At 39.0% G+C, this 21009-nt stretch overlaps 1 long non-coding RNA gene across 1 annotated transcript; it reads left to right on the top strand.

Annotated features, from left to right (window-relative positions):
- Positions 1–8032: 8032 nt before the first annotated feature.
- Positions 8033–20480, top strand: LOC134295432 (uncharacterized). The gene is made up of 3 exons (XR_010001999.1): positions 8033–14662; positions 17152–17286; positions 18667–20480. It is a non-coding gene; the product is annotated as an uncharacterized LOC134295432 (long non-coding RNA).
- The last annotated feature ends 529 nt before the right edge of the window (positions 20481–21009 follow it).

Here is a 21009-nt window from a genome sequence, read left to right on the forward strand (position 1 = left end):
GTATCAGAAAGGCAGAGTGAGATTGTTTCATGCAGAACAATTTTACAGCAGCATGATGACACATTTACATATCCTATAAGGACTAGAAACCTCTGTTAAAAAAATGAGCTTGCAAAAAATGATGTTGCAAACAGGCACTAGGAGAAGGGCATGCCTATAATATAGATTTAACCTGGAGAACCATATGGTATGACAAAACAACTCGTTTTTCCTTCAGGTGCAGGTCTGATTCTGTCTATCCCCATCCCTTTAGCAATGTGAGAACCTTCCTCCTATTCATCTCAATAGGCATGCTGAGAGGAATGATTCAAGTTAGAATTGCTGTTGGTACAGAAAGCTTCTCAGCACCAAGGTTCCAACCTAGCTTTGGCCAACTGCACTGAAGAGGGTAAACCAATCGCAAAGGTTGAACATACCAGGATGTTTACCAGAATCTTATGACCTCATCACATTAACCTTTGGAAGCATTCCACTCCAGCTGGAGGACGGATGGGCCTGCGGTGTATCACATGATGGAAAGGAACTTCCTGTGGAGGCCCTTCCTCCAAATCGAGGGAAAGCATCGTATGAGCATCAGTTGCCAAAACTCCTGACACTTTGTAAAAGCTGGCCAGAGTTTCTGGAAGTTGAATTCCTAAACTCCTAGAGGACCAAAAATTGGAATTCATTGCTGTAGAACAGAGCTTTCCAAACTGCATTCCTCCAGGTGTTTTGGACTTCAGCTCCCAGAAATCCCAGCCAGCTTACCAGCTGTTAGGAATTGTGAGAGCTGAAGTCCAAAACATCTAGAGGAGCACAGTTTGATAAACTGCTATAGAAGATAGAATTCAAATATAAGAGAATAGTTAAAATGATATAAATAGAATCCATGTTGACAAATATTTCAGAAAGAACATTCTATCAAACCTAACCCAGTAGAATGTGCACAGCATAGCAGAGGTTGTTTATTGTTTTTTTATTTCAGAGTTAGTCTGTCTTACTGTATGCGTACTTGGGTGGCATCAAGTGAAGCAACTGTAACTCTTTTCCTCAGATCCAGAACAATTGATCTAAGATCCTGCTAGGAATAAAAGTTATGAAGTTCAGTACTTGTGAACTCTGGCTTTTACTAAGCACTGAGCACTCCCACAGAGACAGCTATAGGTGTGCAGGATCAAACGACAAAATGCTCTTCAGTTTGCTGCTCTGTTGTCTTGTACTGGATGCCAAGTGGCGGGGATCAAACAAACAAAGAAAACCCACCACCATGTGTACTGACCATTTTTTTGACAGTTAGGTAAACCAGTCTAAGCATCCCACACCAAGAAATAAACCACTAGGAGGACCTCCTGTGATACAGAAACTGTGATAAACTGATGTCATGCAATATATTTTTCATATATAACTTCAATAGAAATCTAACTGAAGCTGCATATCTTAATTTTCTGTTTTATGGACTCATTTTTTGAAGTGGCAAGGAAAGAATTCTGTGAAACTGCTGCTTCAGAAACATTAAAATGACCTCTGGGATAGTCGTATCTGTAATAAAAGTCATAACTAGTAAATATGTCATCCTTCGTTGTTATTGATTGATATGTGGCAGTTAAACGGGCCTTTATATAGATGGCAATCTTGACATTCCATTAAGCTGTAAATAGGAAGTGGGAAATTAATCTTGCCTATTGGCAGTGGGATGGGTACAAGCGAATTTCAAGTCAGATGCCTCCTCTTTCACCTCAGTGTAGACATGCTACAGTCTATTCAGATTAAAATGCCAGCCCCCCATAGTCTCCTACTGGAACACAGAGCATCATTCTAAAGATGCAATAATATTTGAATTTTTCTTGTTCTCAGTGAGAAAGAGTATCATGACACACTGAGGCACCCACTCAAAAGAAGTGTTGACTGCAATGACAATCAACACTTCTGACTTTTTGTAATTTAAGTTCTTTTTGTGTGATTTTTTTGCTTGTATAAAACTTCATAATACGTTAGCAGTATTCTCATAGATTTTAAATTTATTCCCAAGCATTTATGTTTGGAGCTGCTACTAAATTAGAATGGGATATATACATTTGATATTGGAAACTAGCAGGGATGAACCAATGAGAAAGAACTGATATATGGATTACACTGCGGTACATCTAGTAGTCGTGTGTCGCTTTAGAAAGAGTTCGGAAAGCTGATATATCCTATGAACTGCTTTCATCCTATCCAGTATTGACTTTCTTTTTTGAAAGTATCCATTATGAATTAGATTATCCATTTTCATTCAGGCCCAGATTATTAATCTGTGATATGATTGCAATATTAATTCTGCATCTAACACAGTTATTGTAAGGGTAGTTAGAATAATAGATGTGGGGATTATTGAATATTTAGAACATCAATTATAATAAAAGGCAATGCCTGCATATTTGTGGTAGCAATCTCATCAGGAAATAATGATGGTAGCATAAGATTTAGGGGAGAGTTTAACATTGTCATCCAAGTCTCCTGAGGACCCAATTTCAAGACCACATTCCAAATGGCAGGGTCAGTAGAAGTATAAAAAGGGAACCAGTCTTAACTGATCAGAAAACCATGTTAAATGCCTCATAAAATGAAAGCTGAACAAACATGAGGGTGCTGTTATTGTTGGTGCTGCTGTTGTTCTATATTTTTACACATAGAAAGTTAACTAAAACTGGATTTAGGCTATGCTGGGTTTGGTCCTTGAATAATCTAGTTGCAAGCTTTTGTTTTAACATTAATTTTTTAAAAAGCGAAGAAAGATTCACAAAAGTCAATCTGCATTACAGACAACAAGTAGCATATGAAAGAGTAACAATACTTTGGTTTTCTGTTCTGGGTAGGAAATATGGGCAGTCAGATAGCTTGTAATGGTGTCGTGCACCACAAGCTGTTCTTGGCAGTCTTGACAAAATCAGAAAGATTTTATCAAAAAGAAATAAATATATAACTTTAAGATGGTGTTCTTACTATTGTAAAGAAGAGATGAGAATAGATTTTTTAAAAACAAAGCAAAACCACAAATTGCTGCACTATAGCCCTTTCTTTGCATTCTACCTTTGTTCCAATCTGTAGAATAAACCTGGCATCAAATTGGTGTAGAATTTTGATGAATCAGGCCCTTTATTATTTATTTGATATCCTAAACAGTAATGTAGTGTTGCAGTGGACTGTTAAACCTCTGATTCCGTTTCCTCTAGTTTACACAGCAGTACTAGCTTTATGGCTTTTCACCAATTCTGAAAGCCATTCTGTTTATTTGAAAAACACAGTTTCAGCACAGAGCATATAGTGATTGTTGTAAACATCCACAAACACTTATAAATTAAAAACTCTCAATAAAAGACCACATTGAGTCAACATTGTCTAATGCAGAACTTAATAGAAGTCCACACTGTCTGTCTGTCTGTCTGTCTTCCATCATGAACAAATGTCATGATCCAGCATCTTCCCCACAAAACAATTTACAATACTCGGTAGATAGGAATGGATTTGAATAGATGTGATAGTTCTTGTTGAACTGTAGCTTCCATCAGCACTAACAACATGGCCAATGGTGAAGGACGATGGAAGTTCGACCACCAACAGGCCATAGTTTGAGCAGGGGAGCATATCACTTCTTAGGAGTAACATGAGATCCCCTCCCTTAGGTCACTGGTGAGTTCAACATCTGGGAGGGCCACAAAACTTGGAAAAGTTACTTTTTGAATTAATCAGTGTTTTCTGATGCAGCACTGATTCTTCACTCTTGACTAACCTTGCAGCTGCCTATTGTTACACTTCAGTATTGCAGTGGATTGGTGTCCTCTCAACTGTTATTCCTTATTCATAATCTCCGGTCCAAAAGGACATCTGTGGTGTCTGAAGTCAACAGCCATCTTCTGTAGAATATAATGAGGATGTTATACGACACACATATACCCCACAACAGCAGTCTTTTTTGCAACCATAATGACTGATAAAAGTAGCACCTGTGAATCTGATACATTTGTTTGTGCTTTTAAAAATGATTTCCCTGAAGTTCCATCTCTTCCAAATGTACAAAACTCCAAATTTTTAAATATTTTATTATTCAAATAATTGAGGAAAGCTCATTTTGAGTCTACCACCTCAATGCCACAGCTAGAACTCAAGTGGCTTTGTGACTCCATTATACTTTTTTTCTTAGCTGGAATTCTTTTATTTATTTATTTATTTATTTATTTGCTGTACATCAGAACCCCACAACCCACCCACTGAGTCTTTGTGTAAGATTTTCTTTCTTTCTTTAGGCAATCTCAGAGAGATTCTAAAATATCTGACAGAGTGAATCCTTTGAGTTTCAGTAGTGTGGTCTCTTAATTCTTGTGTATTTCACTGCTAATGAATACTTTGATCCATGGCTGTTGGATTTTTTTGAACGAAATTCTTTTTGATTTACAGTTTACAGATAAACAAGGAATAAGATGAAGCAATTATACCTTAGTAGGTAGCATACATACTATGCATGTGGAATATCCCATAGTGAGTTCTTACATCACCATTAAAACAATTTTGATAATCATAATTGGAAACCAGTATTCCATTTTGAAGAGCTTCTGTCAATCAGATTATACTAAACTGTGAAAGACGATTCAGTATAAAGCACATTCACTGAAATAGTTCAATATATACTATATGCTAGGGCTGCAAATTGACAATAGTTGTAAATTCTGTCTCACAAGAAATTGGGGTTTTGAGTGTCTGAAATCTTTGATGAGAAGAAGAAGAAGGCCTTCTCAAGGTCTTTTCTTATGTTTCCCCTTAGTTCTCAAGTAGACATGAGGACTACTCCTAGCCCTCCAGATTGATCTATTCCTTGTCCCCGCCACACAGCTGGAGGGAAATACATAGTGATTGGGATTGTTGTGAGCTGCATTCCCAGAGCTGGTTATTACATTAGAATACAAGTGATAATTGTTTCTGACTGCTCTAGGTTGGATGGAAGCTAGAGCCTACTTAATTCTCATTCAGCACCCCCTCCAATATCACATGGAGTGGAGGAAACAAGGAAAGATCCTGGAAGGTTGCAGCCTTCTAGGTCCCTGCCTTGAGTTGCCCCATGTTTACCCCTGAATGGCATAATTAGAACTGAGTGAAGTGTGCCTAGAAAGTTAATTTCTCCTCCCACAACACCTCTTCAGCAGATACAAAATTATTTTATGGGCAGAAAATTTACTCTCTTGGCCCTGCATGCTTGTTCACCTTTGCTTTAGACAGATAGACATTTGGTTGTGAAGGAAATATGATTTTTCAAAGGAAAGACTTAGAGAGAGAAAAAGAGAGAGAGAAAGCCAATGACTAATATCTGGATACATTAATTCAAAATAAATTCCACTGATTTCTTACTTGAAAATAATCTGTTCAATCCAATAAAATATGTGAATGGTATAACAATAAGTACTTGTTGTCTTGCTCGTAAAAATACATTCATATTTAATCAGAGGTCAGCTGTACTACTGTTATGAAATTTTTTTCAGCCATGTGCTATAATCCAATATTGTAAAGGGTTTAAAATCACATTCACATAGCAGGAAAAGTGAAACAGTTTGAAAAGGGTTTTCTTTAATAGAAAACTAGCAGAGCTAACTGTGACTAAGGACTTCATCACATTAAGGTAATGAAATGGATGAAAATGTTTGGCTCAGTACAGCCCAGTAGAGCTCAATTTTCTTATGAAACTGATGAATTCCTTACCTTCAACACACTTCCATGCAACCCGGTATGTTCTCCGCATTCTTTGAGTAAATTTCTCATCACATTACAGATTTGAGGCCTTGCCCACCAGCCCTCCACCTGCATTATTTGTTGAAAGAAATCCTCCTCTCTTTGAAATCTCAGCCTTGCTCTGTATTAATGTAAGAGCTGAGAAGTTTTTTGAGCATACTCAGTTTGTCCCTTTGGGGTGCTGCAAAAAAGAGAGGCGGAAATAAGAAAGAGAGGAACAAGCGGAATTAGATATTTCAGTGTTATTTCTGGCATGGGGGAAGGGGACAAAACTCTGCAACTTAGCTGTGTGTGCTCTGGGAACAAAGTATTATACACTGTATAATATTTTCATAATCATGTACAAACAAATTACTAGGGGATACTTGCATCATAGCATAATTGCAGCCAGGCTTTGAAGCTGCAAGGTTATTCAATGCTAATCAAGGTGGCCAGTTGCAACATTCCCTCTTGCCTCTGATAATAATGAGATAATGCTTCTGGAACACTGCTTAGACAGCTCTGAAAGGCGCTAGCATTTAATTCAACTCAGTGAGCCTTATTTCCAAGGAATGTTATCTTTTTTATTAAAAAATTCTGTAATTAATTTTTTATTAAAGCTTATCCTTACAATTTGACATAAAAAAGAAAAAGAAAAAGGGAGAAAGTGAGAAGAAAAGAGAAAAGAGAGAGAGAGAGAGAAAAGGGGGGAATTTTATTTTGAAGTGACATTATCTAGGGCCTGATCGACACTGCCATATAATCCAGTTTCTAATCCCAAAGATTTGGATACTTGGATCATTGCAGAATTGCAGCCAGGCTTTGAAGCTGAAAGGCTATTCAGTGCTAACCAAGGTGGCCAGTTGCAAAATTCCCACTTGCCTCTGATAATAATGAGATCATGCTTCTGGAACATAGCTAGACAGTCCTGAAGGGCGCTAGAGTTTAATTGAACTCAGTGGGCCTTATTTCCAATGATGGACAATGATGTGACAATTGCAACAATCCCACTTGTCTCTGAGGATGCCTGCCACAAATGTGGGCAAAATGAAATCCGGCTTCTGAATTCCAAAGATCTGGATACTTGCTTAATAGCATTACAGCAGCCAGGCTTTGAAGCAGCAGGGCTATTCCCCTCCCCCCTCTCTCTGACAGCTATTGGCTGCCTTCCTCCCCTCCCCTCTCTTCCCCCTCTCCTCTTTCCCTGTGTCTTTTACTCTCTGATAGATTGGCTGTCTTCCTTCCCCTCTGGAAGAGAGGGAGGGACCCAAAAAGGCTTTTTAAAAAGAAAGAAATGGTTTTGGCAACTTGCTCTGTGAGGAAAAGGTAATGGTGGCAACGGAACTCTTCCTTACTGGGGTGAGTGGTTTAGCTCTTCCCACAACCTCCCCTCCCACATTTTCAACCTGGGAACAATGAATGCCACTACATTACAGAAAAGGTCAAACTTTCAGATGATTGCAAAAATCCAGTTCCCCACCCCCTTCTGAAAAGTTGTAAAAGACCATGCTTAAAAATATGCAAAGAATGCTCTCTCCTGCTCTTTTAGCCAAACTAATGTGGTGGGAGCAGTGGCTTCCTAAATTTTAAATGTAGCACTGTGGAATTTAGTAAATGTGTAAGGATGTCATCAGGCTGCAGAGTTATAGCAGTGTGGCACCACTGTAGCTGTCATGGCTCAGTGTGGGATTTGTAATTTTGTGAGATACTGATTTAGCCCTTTTTGTCGGAGAGTTCAGGTACCACATCAATCAATAAATCTCAGAATTCCAAAATATTGAACCATGGGAGTTAAAGTGGTGTCAAACTGCTATCATTCTGCAGTGTAGCTAAGAGATTGGAGAGAGGGAAGTGGGTTAGAGCATATCTGGCAAGAACTTCAAAGAGAAAACAAATAACAGCAATGAAAGCTGTGGAGCTCTTTTTAAAAAGCTCCAGAATGAGACTGAAGACTTCTGAAGAGTTGCAGAAAAGATCCAGTTCAGATTTATCCTGAAACTGTCTTAGAATGCATGTCCCAGGCTTGCTGTTTAACTTCCTTTGAAAATGATATGAGAGATTACAGATAGCCTGTCAAAAACATCATCCCATCTTCTTTAGGTCATCTGAGTTATACAATTATTAATAAATAGCATATTATTTGCCTTTGATTTTTTTGTCTCAGGAAAAGGACCAAGATATTTAAGCATCCTGAAGCCACATTCATTTTAAAGAATGAATGATGTGCAAATCAATTCCACTGAAATCAGTGAGATTTCAAGATACTTGACTTTGCCCCCTTTCCACATGTTTTAGATTACTGAATAAAGTCTATGTGAAAAGGGTTGCTGAATGATTATGAAATAAATGTTGATAGGGGGTTGTGCACAAACCCTTCTCTAAATTTTTGTAATATTTTTACCAAGCAGTTGGCTCACCCTTTCCATTTTTAAAAGAAATCTACAAATTCTACTTCTCCACAATCATTCTTCCTTAAAGATTTTCTGTTCTGCTATAACTGGATTATGAACTACAAGAGTCTTTGCTTTCTGACTCTCAGTATTGTTATAATTTATTATGCTGCACGCCAGAGAAAATGGGTTGAGCATGATCAGCTTTCTAAATTCCACTGATGTGTTTGATCTTTGTATTTTGCAGCTACCATTTATAGTGGGAAAATGTGCCCATTCCATTTTCATCCCACTTTGCATAAAAACTGGATAATTATTTTCACTGGAATATAACTGCTGATGATTCTGAAAGCAAAATAAAAGAAATCTTTGACATTGTCTTAGCAACAGTTCAAGGATATAAACCACAATCAGCCCTCTACATTTGCTAAGGTTATGGGGTAAAGGTTCTCTGTGGAAGTGAAAAACTGCTTTACCTGAGAGAACAACAGCTCTCCAGGATTCTCTAGTTCTTCCAGCATGACTCTATGACCAACGTCCACTGGAAGCCGACCACAGAATCAAATCAGAGAACCTAGAAATTTCCAGACAGGTGTTCTTTCTATAAATCTCTAGGTCTCCCAGCATAATTGCAGAAGGTTGACCATAGGGTCACACTGGAGAGCCTAGAGATTTCTAGTGATAACATTTTAAGTCAAATCTGCAAAAATCAAAACTGAAAATGTGGAGGGACAGTGTGGAGGACTGGCTTGGTTCTTGACATGTGATATTTGAAATTCCCCTCATGACTCCCCACGGAATCACAAAATTCAATAGGTAACTTTGGGCAATTTCTTCTACTCAGCCTTATCTATACAGTATTGTGAAGATAGAGTGGGAAGTCGAAATACCATTTATATTACTTGTATTTCATTGGATTTTTGTCTCTCTTCCTCCTATTGTGCATATGGTTGTGGCTGTAAGCCTTCAAGTTGTTTCTGATTCATGGTGACCCCAAGGTCCAGGTTTCTTGACAATATTTTGCCTTTCCTCTGAGGCTGAAAAGGTGTTACTTGTCTAAGGTTTCCATGACTGAGTAGGGATTCTGACCTGGTCCAACACCCAAACCACTTTTGTATAAAGCTCATCATCCTGGCTTTTCAACCATTCTGTATCACTTTAGAGCATGTTGTATGTCCATTCTGTGGGAAGATTTAACAGAAGTTTTGGATTGTATCCAGTAGTAACATTCTGCTAATTGAAGAAACTGCTGCCAAATTCCTCCTCTTCCTCCTGCTTACCCAGAGCCACCTCAAAACAGATAAAAGAGGCATGCAGAAAGACAGGAATAAAGGAAATTTGTATGAACAAAAATCCACTGTTTGATGTCATCTATTGGCTTGGTGGAGGGTTTATACCTAACAAGGATTTGTTCTGCAATTTTACTGGTCCATGTATTTTGGATACATAACCATTTTTCACAGTAAGAGCAGTAAGAGTTAATTTACTGTGCTAGAACTAAATTGTTTTATAAATATCACAGAATCCCCAAATATACATATGGATACTTAAGAATATTTATAATGCTGCTATGAACTTAAAAAAAGCTTAATGGATTTCCTTTGCCCTAAGCCAAATCCCTGAAATTTGGCTGTGTGAAGAGAGTGATATGAAATTATAACCACAGCTAGCTGATTATAGAGCAGATCATTAAATCCTAGAAGATTTAGCACTCAGTTCAACAACTGTATACAAATCATATTGAGAAACACTCAAGAGTCTATACTCATGTTTTCACAAATGCCCTGCAGGTACATATAATGAGGGTGAGAAACACTGGGACACATCCCAGTTCTAAGAGACTGTTTTAAAAGCAGAGTTGAGAATTGATTACGTTTTGCATTACTGGGCTGCTGTGAGAAGGCCTCCGACAATACATTTTGCATAATTGTTAAACAGAAACGGCCGTGCAGAACATTAAAAGAATGCCATAATTTACTCATTTACAAAAATTCAGCTTCTTACCTTCATGTTGCTTATTATGGCAACTACAGAGTGGGGGCCACCATGGGGGGAAAGCAAGAATCGTTGTTGTTGTTGTTATGTTTATTTATACCCTGCTTTTTCTCTCCACAAAGGAGACCCAAAGAAACTCAGTGACATTATGCATCACAAGGCAGGATGGGAGACAATGTGTGGGCATAGAGCACAGCTCCATCATTCTTCCATTTTCTTTGACAGTTACTCAGTCTACCCACTTACCCTCATGGTTAATATTGGTCAGTAATCAGACCAGCCCCCTCCCTCCTGACCTTCAGGAAGAAAGTAAACATGTGGTTGTGGGACCAAGCCTTTGGATAGAAAATTTTAGTGCAATAAGACAATAAGGAATAGTGAAATGACAAATGGAATGGCCTTGGATCATGATTTTGGATGGTGTGATTTTAATAATTGTTTATAAATTGAGTTGTTTTGATGATTTTGGTTTTAATGTAACTGTTTATTTTTATTGTATGTATGTTTATGGCATCAAATTGCTGCCTAACTGTAAGGCCGCTCTGAGTCCCCTTTGGGGTGAGAAGGGCAGGATATAAATGAGGTAAATAAATAAATATATAAATCTTCTCCTTTAACCATGACAAAGAAGGGTGTTTTCCCTATCTTGTCCCAATTCTCCATTGTAATATGGGGCAATTTACTTTGGGTGGTACCTTAAACAAGTTGACTGGATTTATTAAGCTTCTTTAATATTTATTGCATTATGAATTTTATTTGTAAAATTGTTATTTAATTGTAAATAATTATCACCTTGGCTGCTTTTGGCAGATTAATGTGAAAAGAGGGAAAATAACAGCGAGCACTCAGGGGAATATTTTGTGAAAGGGAGTTCTCCAGACTTCTCTGGAGAACTCAAGGATGGGAATAGGAACAACCTTTAAGATTAGACTTGAGTGGCTTTTTCATTTATGGTTCAAGATTTGAGAGGGAGATCAGTAGTTTTAGACTTCCTGGGATGGACTGACTGAGTGCCAGTTAAATCTATTGTTTTGTCTCTGGAATCAGGAATTGCTTGCTCTTGAAATATTGAAGGAAAAGTAAATACAGTAGAGTCTCACTTATCCAACATTCGCTTATCCAACATTCTGGATTATCCAATGCATTTTTGTAGTCAATGTTTTCAATACATTGTGATATTTTGGTGCTAAATTCATAAATACAGTAATTACTACATAGCATTACTGAGTATCGAACTACTTTTTCTGTCAAATTTGTTGTATAACATGATGTTTTGGTGCTTAATTTGTAAAATCATAACCTAATTTGATGTTTAATAGACTTTTCCTTGATCCCTCATTATCCAACATATTCGCTTATCCAATGTTCTGCCGGCCCGTTTATGTTGGATAAGTGAGACTCTACTGTACATGTACCATGGAGCTCTTTTTTGGATCAGTTTAAATAGTTAATAAAGTGGCCCTTAGTTTACTCATACATTTATATCTCTGTTTCAAATCTGATGGTCAGTTTGGGTTATCTCAATTGAATAAACATGAAATCTATATCAAGGGACCAACATGACTTTTTGAGTGAATCATATGAATTTTGTCAAGAAAACAAAAGGTACATTTTTGAAAAGTTATTTTTGTGGCTACATCTCCCCAACTACAATGACTGTGGGAGTTGTAATACAAAGAACTGTTACCAGCTCTGGTTTCTAAATATCTGTATCTATATCTATATCTAATCTAATCTAATCTAATCTAATCTAATCTAATCTATCTAAATCCATAATAAAAGTGAAAACCCGTAGCACTGATGTCTGCTCACACAGTCAGCCTCCGGCCTCCACAAACAGGCTATAGTTCCCAGGGTTAAGAATCCTGCAAGTCACCCTTTTGCACTGACATTGAGGTTACAGCGAGCTCCATGAACATGCAGCCCAGCCCCTGCCAATGTCCTTCCCAAACACTACAGCCCACCACCCAAGGAATGCTTTCGTTTGGGGACCATTTCATCCTAGATTTTTCTTTTTCTTCCACCACAGGCAGGCATTCCAGAGTTCTCCATTGCTGTGGAATTTGCATGGCCCCGCCCACTGCCCTTCCCTTTCCAATCTCTCTGCATAACAAACAGAGCAAACTTACTGGAGGAGTTTATGGATTGACTCCACATGGTGGAAGTTGTAGTTCACCCTGCATCAAGTCAGAGCACTGTCACTCCTACTGGGGAATATAGAGGAGTTGTAGTTCACCTACACCCAGAACACTATGAACCCAAATAATGATGGCTCTCGACCAAACTTGCCATGCAGACCTAATATGTCCAGATTTGACTACTGGTGGGTTTGGAGGGGAACTGGACTGGAAGTTGAGGAGTAGTAGGAACTGGGATTTATAGTTCACTTGCAATGAATGAGCATCAAACTTGGCACACAGAGCCCCCATAACCAATACAACAAATTGGACAAGTTTGGGAAAAAGGGAGTTGTAGTTCACCTGCAACCAGATAAACACTGACCCCCACCGACAATGCACTAGGACCACACTTCACACAGAGAAGCCTCATGACCTCCTGAACATACTGCAGGTATTTGTGGGAAGGGCCTTGATTTTGAAAGTTGTATTTCACCTCCATCCAAAGACTACTGAACCCAGCCAATGACGAATCTAGACCAAACTTGCCACACAGACTGAATATTGTCTCCTGTGGATACTGATAGATATTTCGGGGCAATTGCCCCAGGAATCTGGAAGTTGCAGTACTTCACCCCCATCCAGACAGCACTGCAGCACAACTGGTACACACACCCAAAATGGCCAACTTATCATACTGGCAGGGTTTGGGGAGGATTCAGCCACGATTCTGGGAATTGTAGTTTACCCACTCCAAACACAATACATAACATTAAAAGACAAATAATACCATTCTCAAATGACCCGGGCATCGCCGGGTCCCCAAGATAGTCCATAATAAAAGTGAAAAATCTGTATGTGTGTATGTGGCACGGGTGTCTGTTCAGACAGACAGCCTCCGGCCTCCACAAACAGGCTATAGTTTCCAGTGCTGTGAAGCCACCAAGTCACTCCCTCACCTGACTTTGCAGGTTATAGTGAGCACCACGAACATGCAGCCCAAACCCTGCCAGTGTCCTCCACAAACACCATCCTGCCCCGCACCCAAGTGAAGGGCCCATTTCATCCCCAGGGTTCCTTCATTTGCATGACCCCACCCACTGCCTCTACCTTAACTCTTTCTTACCATTTCCTGGCACACAGTGAACAGAGGAATTGATCAGCAACTGAACAAGAGTTTAGGGGAGAATTCACACCATGATTTACAACACTTGTACTTGACCTACATCCAGAGAGTACTGTTCACCTAACCAACAATGCGTCTAGACCACACTTGCCAGGGATGATGGGAACTTGTAGTACCTTCACTGGTACTGTGACCCCCACTGACAATGGATTGGGATCAAACTTGGCACAGAGAAGCCCCATGACCAACTGAACATACTACAGGGGGTAGTGGGAATGGACCTTGATTTTGGGAGTTATAGTTCACCTGCATCCAGAAAGCACTGAACCCAGCTGACGTCAGATCTCGACCAAACTTGGCACATCGACCCAACATGGCCAACTGTGCATACATGCCTGGTTTGGGGGTGATTTATCTCGGATCTTGGAGTTGTAGTTCACCCTTATCTAGACAGCACAGAACCCAGCTGATGTCAGATCTCGACCAAACTTGGCACACAGACCACCCATGACCCACCCTACATCCTGGCATTGTTTGGAGGAGGATGGACCATGGACAATCGCACTTGCATATGGAAGTTTTAGTTCACCCACACCCATTGAACCCAGCTGACTTCGGATCTGGACCAAACTTGCCACACAGCCCTAACATGGCCAACTGTACATACAGGCCTGGTTTTGGGTTGATTGACCTTTGCTCTGGGAGTAGTAGTTCACCCTTATCCAGACAACATTGAACCCAGCCAACGACAGATCTAGACCAAACTTGCCACAGAGATGCCCCATGACCAACTAAACATACTGTAGGGGTTTAGGGGAATTAAGAGAAGATTTTGATTTTGGGAGTTATAGTTCACCTGCATCCAGAAAGTACTGAACCCTGCTGACATCAGATGTCGACCACATTTGGCACACAAACCCAACATGGCCAATTCTGCATACAGGCCTGTTTTGGGGGTGATTGTCTTGGGAATCTGGAAGTTGTAGTTCACCCTTATCCAGACAGCACTGAACCCAGCCAATGACGGATCTGGACCAAACTTAAGTGATATTTCCTAACATCCCAAAACAAACAGTGCCTTCTTCTAATAACCCGGGCATTTCCGGGTCCCCAAGCTAGTTCATAATAAAAATGAATCTTCCTTTTCAGTCTGCACCCTGTTTTTAACCTGCTTCAAATGTGTGAGTCTATCTGTCTTCTTGTTTTTGACAGCCAGAAGACATGAAACTACACATTGATTCTATTGGGTCTCCTGTAGGACTGCGGTTGGACTACAATTTCCACTTTCTGCTCTGGCCTGTGCACTCAGAGAGACAAAGGTGACTGTGAGCATCAATGATCTTTTACTGTGATAAAATCCATTTCATTTTTCTGAAGCTTGCTCCTTGAAACAGGAGGTTTACCAGCAACTCCTTTAAGAATCAGTGATCTTTGTCTATAGCTCAATTGATTTCTGAGGATGATTACCATGCCTTTGTAAAAGTTCTCTAAGCAGACTGTTCTCTAGCAGATGCATGCTATTTCAAGAAGAAAGACAAGGAGAAAAAGGAGTGAGAGTTTATTTTTACTGAAGCATATGGGGATAAATGTGTATCTTTAGCAATTAAAATGGACATTGGCAAGGCTAGTGTACAAAATGTTCCTTCAAATCTTTGCTGGAGACTTGCATATCTATTAGGCATGTTTGATCAATAAAATGTTTCATTTCTAAAAGTGCTTCTAAAGTATAATTATTATAAAATTCATTTTTATAATATCCCACCAAATTTTAGAATGTTAAACTCATCAATTTTAGGGGATTTTTTTAGAATTTTTTTAAAAAACAATATATATATATATATATATATATAACAAAACAAAACAAAAAAACAACTACAAGAGCTATCTACTTGAATTTAAATGCAATGCACAAGATAACCAGGGCATGAGTCCCTGGAAACTTCTGAAAGATTCAAACATCTATGGATTTTTGGAGATATTTAAAAGTTTAGACAAAAACATCTATCCCCAAAATTCCACAACAGCAATCCCCTTGAATGTCCATCTGTCTATATGACACACAATTAACCACATAACTTCAATTTTGCACAGATTTATATTATTACTTACTTACTTAAGTCCTCTTTGCAGATTCAATAATTTCGTTTATTATTATTAAACTCACTCTAAATGGCTGGCTTCTGCAGCCCTCATTGGGTTTTCTGATGCTGAGCACTGCATTCTGGGAAATGTAGATTAGGACAGGGCCTTTTCCATTGTCTGCCCCAGGGGCCCTTGCTTTCCCAAACTACATTTCTCAAAATGCTGTGAGCTCAGTTTCCCACTCAACTCTTAGTCCTGCCCCCAGAAGCCCTTCCTTATGGTGAGCAGCCAAAAAAGCAGCCTTGGTTTTAAAAACACTATGTCATCTTGACTTTACCAAGTTGCTTAATACTTATACTGAAAATTAAAGACTTTGGGGGGCATCTGACTGTTACAGAATCTTAATGAAAATGTTTAGTGAATGTTTCTATTCTAAAGTCTCCCCTTTCCTGCATGTTAGTAATATTGATTCACATGCACAAATTTAACAAATTTGATACGATTTACTAGGAGTGACAATAATTTTGCACACCCCTAATATCTACACAAGACACATCTTCAAATATTCTCTCACTCCCAACTCCACTTCTGATGTGTTTTGTCCCTTTTGAACAAGAAGAAATCCATCCTTTTGTAAGGGCAGGGGGCACTTCCCCAATTAAATCCTTTTGCATGCATGCTCAAAATTGTATAGATAGGTTGGATGCATTCCACCCTGTGGGCTGAAGTATAGTTTTGTGAATATTTTAAATGTACACATGTTTATGATCACAGTTTTCAAAGGTGCAGACTTTTGTCATATACATGTGGAGCTCTCTATTCATGTGAAGATTCTGGAACAAAATTAAATCCAGCCACAGACAGAGTAGAAGATGTGGATTATGTGAAGTATATTAAAATAACTGACAGAACAGATTCATGAAATCCTATCAGAGGACAGCCCACTTCTTTGAAAATATTTTCTCCTCATTCCTGTTTTGTTGCATATTTTAGATTGCAATCCTATACATACTTACTGGGAAGCAAGTCCCATAGAATTCACTTGAGAAACCATATACAGGATTAAGCTGTTAATCCTTAGTTGAATGGAGGTATCTCTTAATGCTATGAACAGGTATATGGATTTCCACATTTCTGAGGTTTAGGTACTGCAAGTGAGATGTGTGCTAAATGCATATTAAAAAGACATCACTGTAGGCACGGCTAACGAATCAATATGACAGTTATCTCATGTCTTGGAGAAAAGAAATAATCATCACCAATTCAGAAGCTAAGCACATACCATCCCTTTTAATCCCCTTGGACAAGCTTGAATTTTTGAAACACCTGATAGCAAAGCAAAATGTTCTTTGAGTATCTTCATCATTTTTTAAATGTTGTTGTTCACGGCTGTTGAAAAATCATTCTAATTATACATTCAACTGACAGCTGGTTTTCTATGCTTGGAGCAGCATTCTTAGTCTTTACTCCTTTTTTTTACAAAAAAATAAAATAATCAGAATCATCAGTCTTTTTTATTACTCTTGCAAAGCTATTTCATTGCCCTTCATTTCCTAACCTATAAATTAAACTTTACAAAAGTTTTTGTGCATGTATGGAAGTGTGTGAGAAGAACAACTAAGAACTTCATGTTGGTAAAAGGTGACACAAAAGTATGCATCAAATATCAGATTAATGAACTCAGTGAAAGTAGATTTTGCAATTAATTAATCTGCCTTTTCCCCAGGGAGCACTAAAATGAGTTCCATTCTTGGAGGAAAAACAATCTGAATAAGGACAAAAAGATGTGCTATTGGATAGATAGGCGAATTTCATATTTCAACTTCAACTTTCAGTACTGTAAATAGAACAAGGTTGCAAGGTACCATCAACTAATATTTACTGGTAACATTAGAAATAATGGTTTGTTACATGAATTTTATTGTCTCTTATACTTAGTTATATTAGGAGTCTAGAACTCATGCTTCATTTGTAATAAATGAAAATATGTATGGATTCTATGGGAAGCCCCAATCATGTGTCTGTCATTAGGATAGTTTGGTCATCTTTGTTGCCCAGGACTCAAAAAAATCCTTAATCCATAATTTAGTTTCCATGAGAAAGTGCTACTCTTTTCTCATATCTTCAGGGTAGTCCTAGTATGCATTCATGGAGACTTAATGGCCGTAACATCTTAATTTGCTTGTGTGAGAACAACATCCACTTTGCAGGGCCCTGTTATACTACACAATTATGATCATATTTTAGTTGGTGTGACTGGATTTAATTGAATCTTGCGATTTGCAGTTCAGTCATCCTTACATTCTCATGAGAGTTATAGGAATAACTCTTCTGCAAAAGTCGAAAAACTAAAATCCCTGAGAGGAATCAGGAGCTGACACTGTGGTCCCAAGGAGGTGGGGCTACTCACCATAATCCCAATGGTAAGAGGAAGGGCCACCTCTTTGTGCCATTTCACTTGCTCCTTTTCTTCTTCCTTTATGCCATGAGTGTCTCTTTTAACCAGGCAAAGGAAGGGAGATTCTGGGTGGAACAGAAACCCACTGCAAACAGGAAGAAGCATAGGAACCAAGAACATATGAGCCTGCAATGTTACTTACTCTACAGATCCAGTTTCTCCTCTTTCTGTGTACTGTATTTTTCCCACTCAATGGCTCCCTTCCTTTGACCAGGTGAAAAAGATGTTCATGGCATGCAGGAAGAGGTAGATGAGCCAGATACACAGGGTAAGTGAAGTGGCACAGGGAACTGGCTCCTCCTCATCCTGCATGTCATGAATGTCTGTTTGGCCTGGGCAAAGGAAGCTGGGCAAAGGAAGGGAGGACCCAGTGAAACAGAAACACATGGTACACTCACCTCTTGAACAGCTCCCTTGCTCATTTCTTGAGGACAGAACTGCCATGTGAATGTTCACATAGCAGCCCCAACTTCTGGAAGTAAGGGAGGTGATACAGGCTCAGGAATAATCAAAACATGGGTGTGAAACCCTTGAAAGGGGACAGATTACTCTATAGGTGCACTAGGAATTTTTAGCCAGAGAGCTTCTCTAGTGCCTCACAAAATGACAGATCCTGATTACATAGGATGCAGAAATGGAACTTAGAGCAAAATCTTAGTGCTATAATTTTAGTGTGAAAGTGTCCCTAGTACATAATAGGACTCAGTTCCACACAATGATTTGAGTAGGTGGTGATGGCTTGGACTTGTTGACTTGGAGATATTTTTCAATTATCTCTTCCAGATTGATAGCACAGAGTGCTGCTATTACTCCAATTTCACTTACTGAAAATTACTTGGCAGCAAATGATCAGACTTGTTAAATGTGATCATTGAAGTGTGGGTGATTCCCCCCCCCCACACACATGGAAAAAGAAGAGTACAAATTTCATGAAGCAATCTGAACAAGTAAGTGAAATCGCCACAATAACATCTACCAGGACTTATGAAACTAAGAATGGTGAATGTCTTGCCTACATTCACGAAGATAATTCTGAAAGGAACTATTTGCAGGGGGAGGGTTTCTCTTCACATGCTGGTCATCTTCACATGCTGTTCCATTTTGCTGGCAGCCATGTATGCTCCTTTCCTCCTTCCCCTATCGTATGGTGGGGACAGGACAAGGCACGTTGACACCCCATCAGATGGGCGAAAGGGTGGCAATGCATGTTGCCCTATTGCCCTTTCCCTCATTATATGGGGGGAAAGAGAAGAAAATGCAGGTAGCTCCAAAAAAAAAAAAACCACTTTCCTCTCTGTAGTGGCAGAGGAAACATCTGGTGACACTTCCCCTCCACTTTGGGAGGAGAGTTGGCAGGGACAAGCCAGCCTCATTTGATGACGCTCAACAAGCCCTGTCCAAAAGAAGAAAAAGCAGACAAAAAACCCTGTGTGAAAAGGTCCTTAGTCTTATAATCACAACATGTGTTTTGGGTGAAGAGAATCCTTCTGAGTAGTTGCTCCCAGGAACTCCTCTTTGCTCTCCTTCTGCCAGCAAGCAAAACCTTTTTTTTTTGAGCAGGTTCTTGACTCAGAACTCACATATCAGAAGGGTATAATTTTAAAATGCATTATGCTATGTTTAAATCATTTGAATTATCCTTTCAATGTGTTTTAAACTGATTTAGATTTTGAAATTTTTATACAGTTACTTATTTGATTGTTTTTATTTTTACATAATAAGATTTTTGCAATACTTTATATTGCTGTATTTTATTTTTAGCCACTTTTGTTCTTGTGCCAGGATGCATTTGGAATATAAATCAATTAATTCAGCGAATCAATATAAAATGTAAATTTCCCTGCTTCATGGAATGATCCTGGACTTATCCACAGGTCATATAAAGATCCATAATTTTGGCCCTCAAACTTGCCCTCGACTAATACATGATGTCAACCAGAGGCGGTCCAACCATAAGGCGAAATAGGCATTTGCCTGTGGCGCCATCGTCCCGGGGGCACCATCGTCCTGGGAGGAGGGCACCACTCTCCACCTCCTTCTCTTTCGGGCCTTCCAGCGGCCGCGCTGGGCCTTCCGGCCAGCGCAGGCCCATCTTCGCACCACGCAAGCCCACCTTTGGGGCCTTCAGAGATTGTGAGGTCTGTAGGAACTTGGAAGCTAGGTATGTGGGGTTTATATATCTGTAGAAGGTCCAGGGTGAGAGAAAGAACTTTTCTTTGAAGCAGGTGTGAATGTTGTAATTAATCACCTTGATTAGCATTTAATGGCCCTGTGGCTTCAAGGCCTGGCTTCTTCTTGCCTGAGAGAATCTTTTTTTGGGAGGAGTTAGCTGTCCCTGATTGTTTACTGTCTGGATTTCTTCTGTTTTCAGAGTGTTGTTCTTTATTTATTGTCCTGATTTTAGAGTTTTTTTTTAATACTGAGGGCTATCTGGGTTATCTAAGTCCACACTGCCCTATATCCCTGTTCAATGTTTAGTGCTAAATTTGCAAATATAGTAATTCCTACATAACATTACCATGTATTGAACTGCTTTTTCTATTGATTTGTTGTAAAACATGATGTTTTGGTGCTTAATTTTTAAAATCATAATGTAATTTGATGTTTTATAGGCTTTTCCTTTATACTTCCTTATTATCCAACATTTTCGCTTATCCAACGCTTTTATTTTTCAGTTATTGGTTTGGGGGGGCGTCAAAATTCTGTTCGCCTACACTTGAAAAATACCTAGGGCCGGCTCTGATGTCAACCTATGCAGAAGTGGTTAAGACACCTATGATTTTCCACATGGTGAAAAAAAAACCCTTCTATAAACACTCAGATTGGAATTATAGTTGAAGATTTTTTTTTTAAAAAAAACACTAGGTGACCTCTTGTTTTGCTCATTGACATTCTCTAGAGTGTTGGATATGTATGAGTTCTCAAAGCTATTCAAGGATGTCAATTCAGCACATACATTTTAACATCAAGTACTGTCACCTTTAGGAATGACCAATATGGGGATTCTAAACAGGCACTTTAAAAACAAAAAGGAATAAAAGGTGGTGCAACATACATTCAGGCCTGCATCAGGAAAAAGGTGGAATATAAGACAGAAAATAAAATAAATCTTCTTCTGTAGAGCTA

This window comes from Anolis carolinensis, chromosome 1 (assembly GCF_035594765.1).
Source record: "Anolis carolinensis isolate JA03-04 chromosome 1, rAnoCar3.1.pri, whole genome shotgun sequence".
NCBI lineage: Eukaryota > Metazoa > Chordata > Lepidosauria > Squamata > Dactyloidae > Anolis > Anolis carolinensis.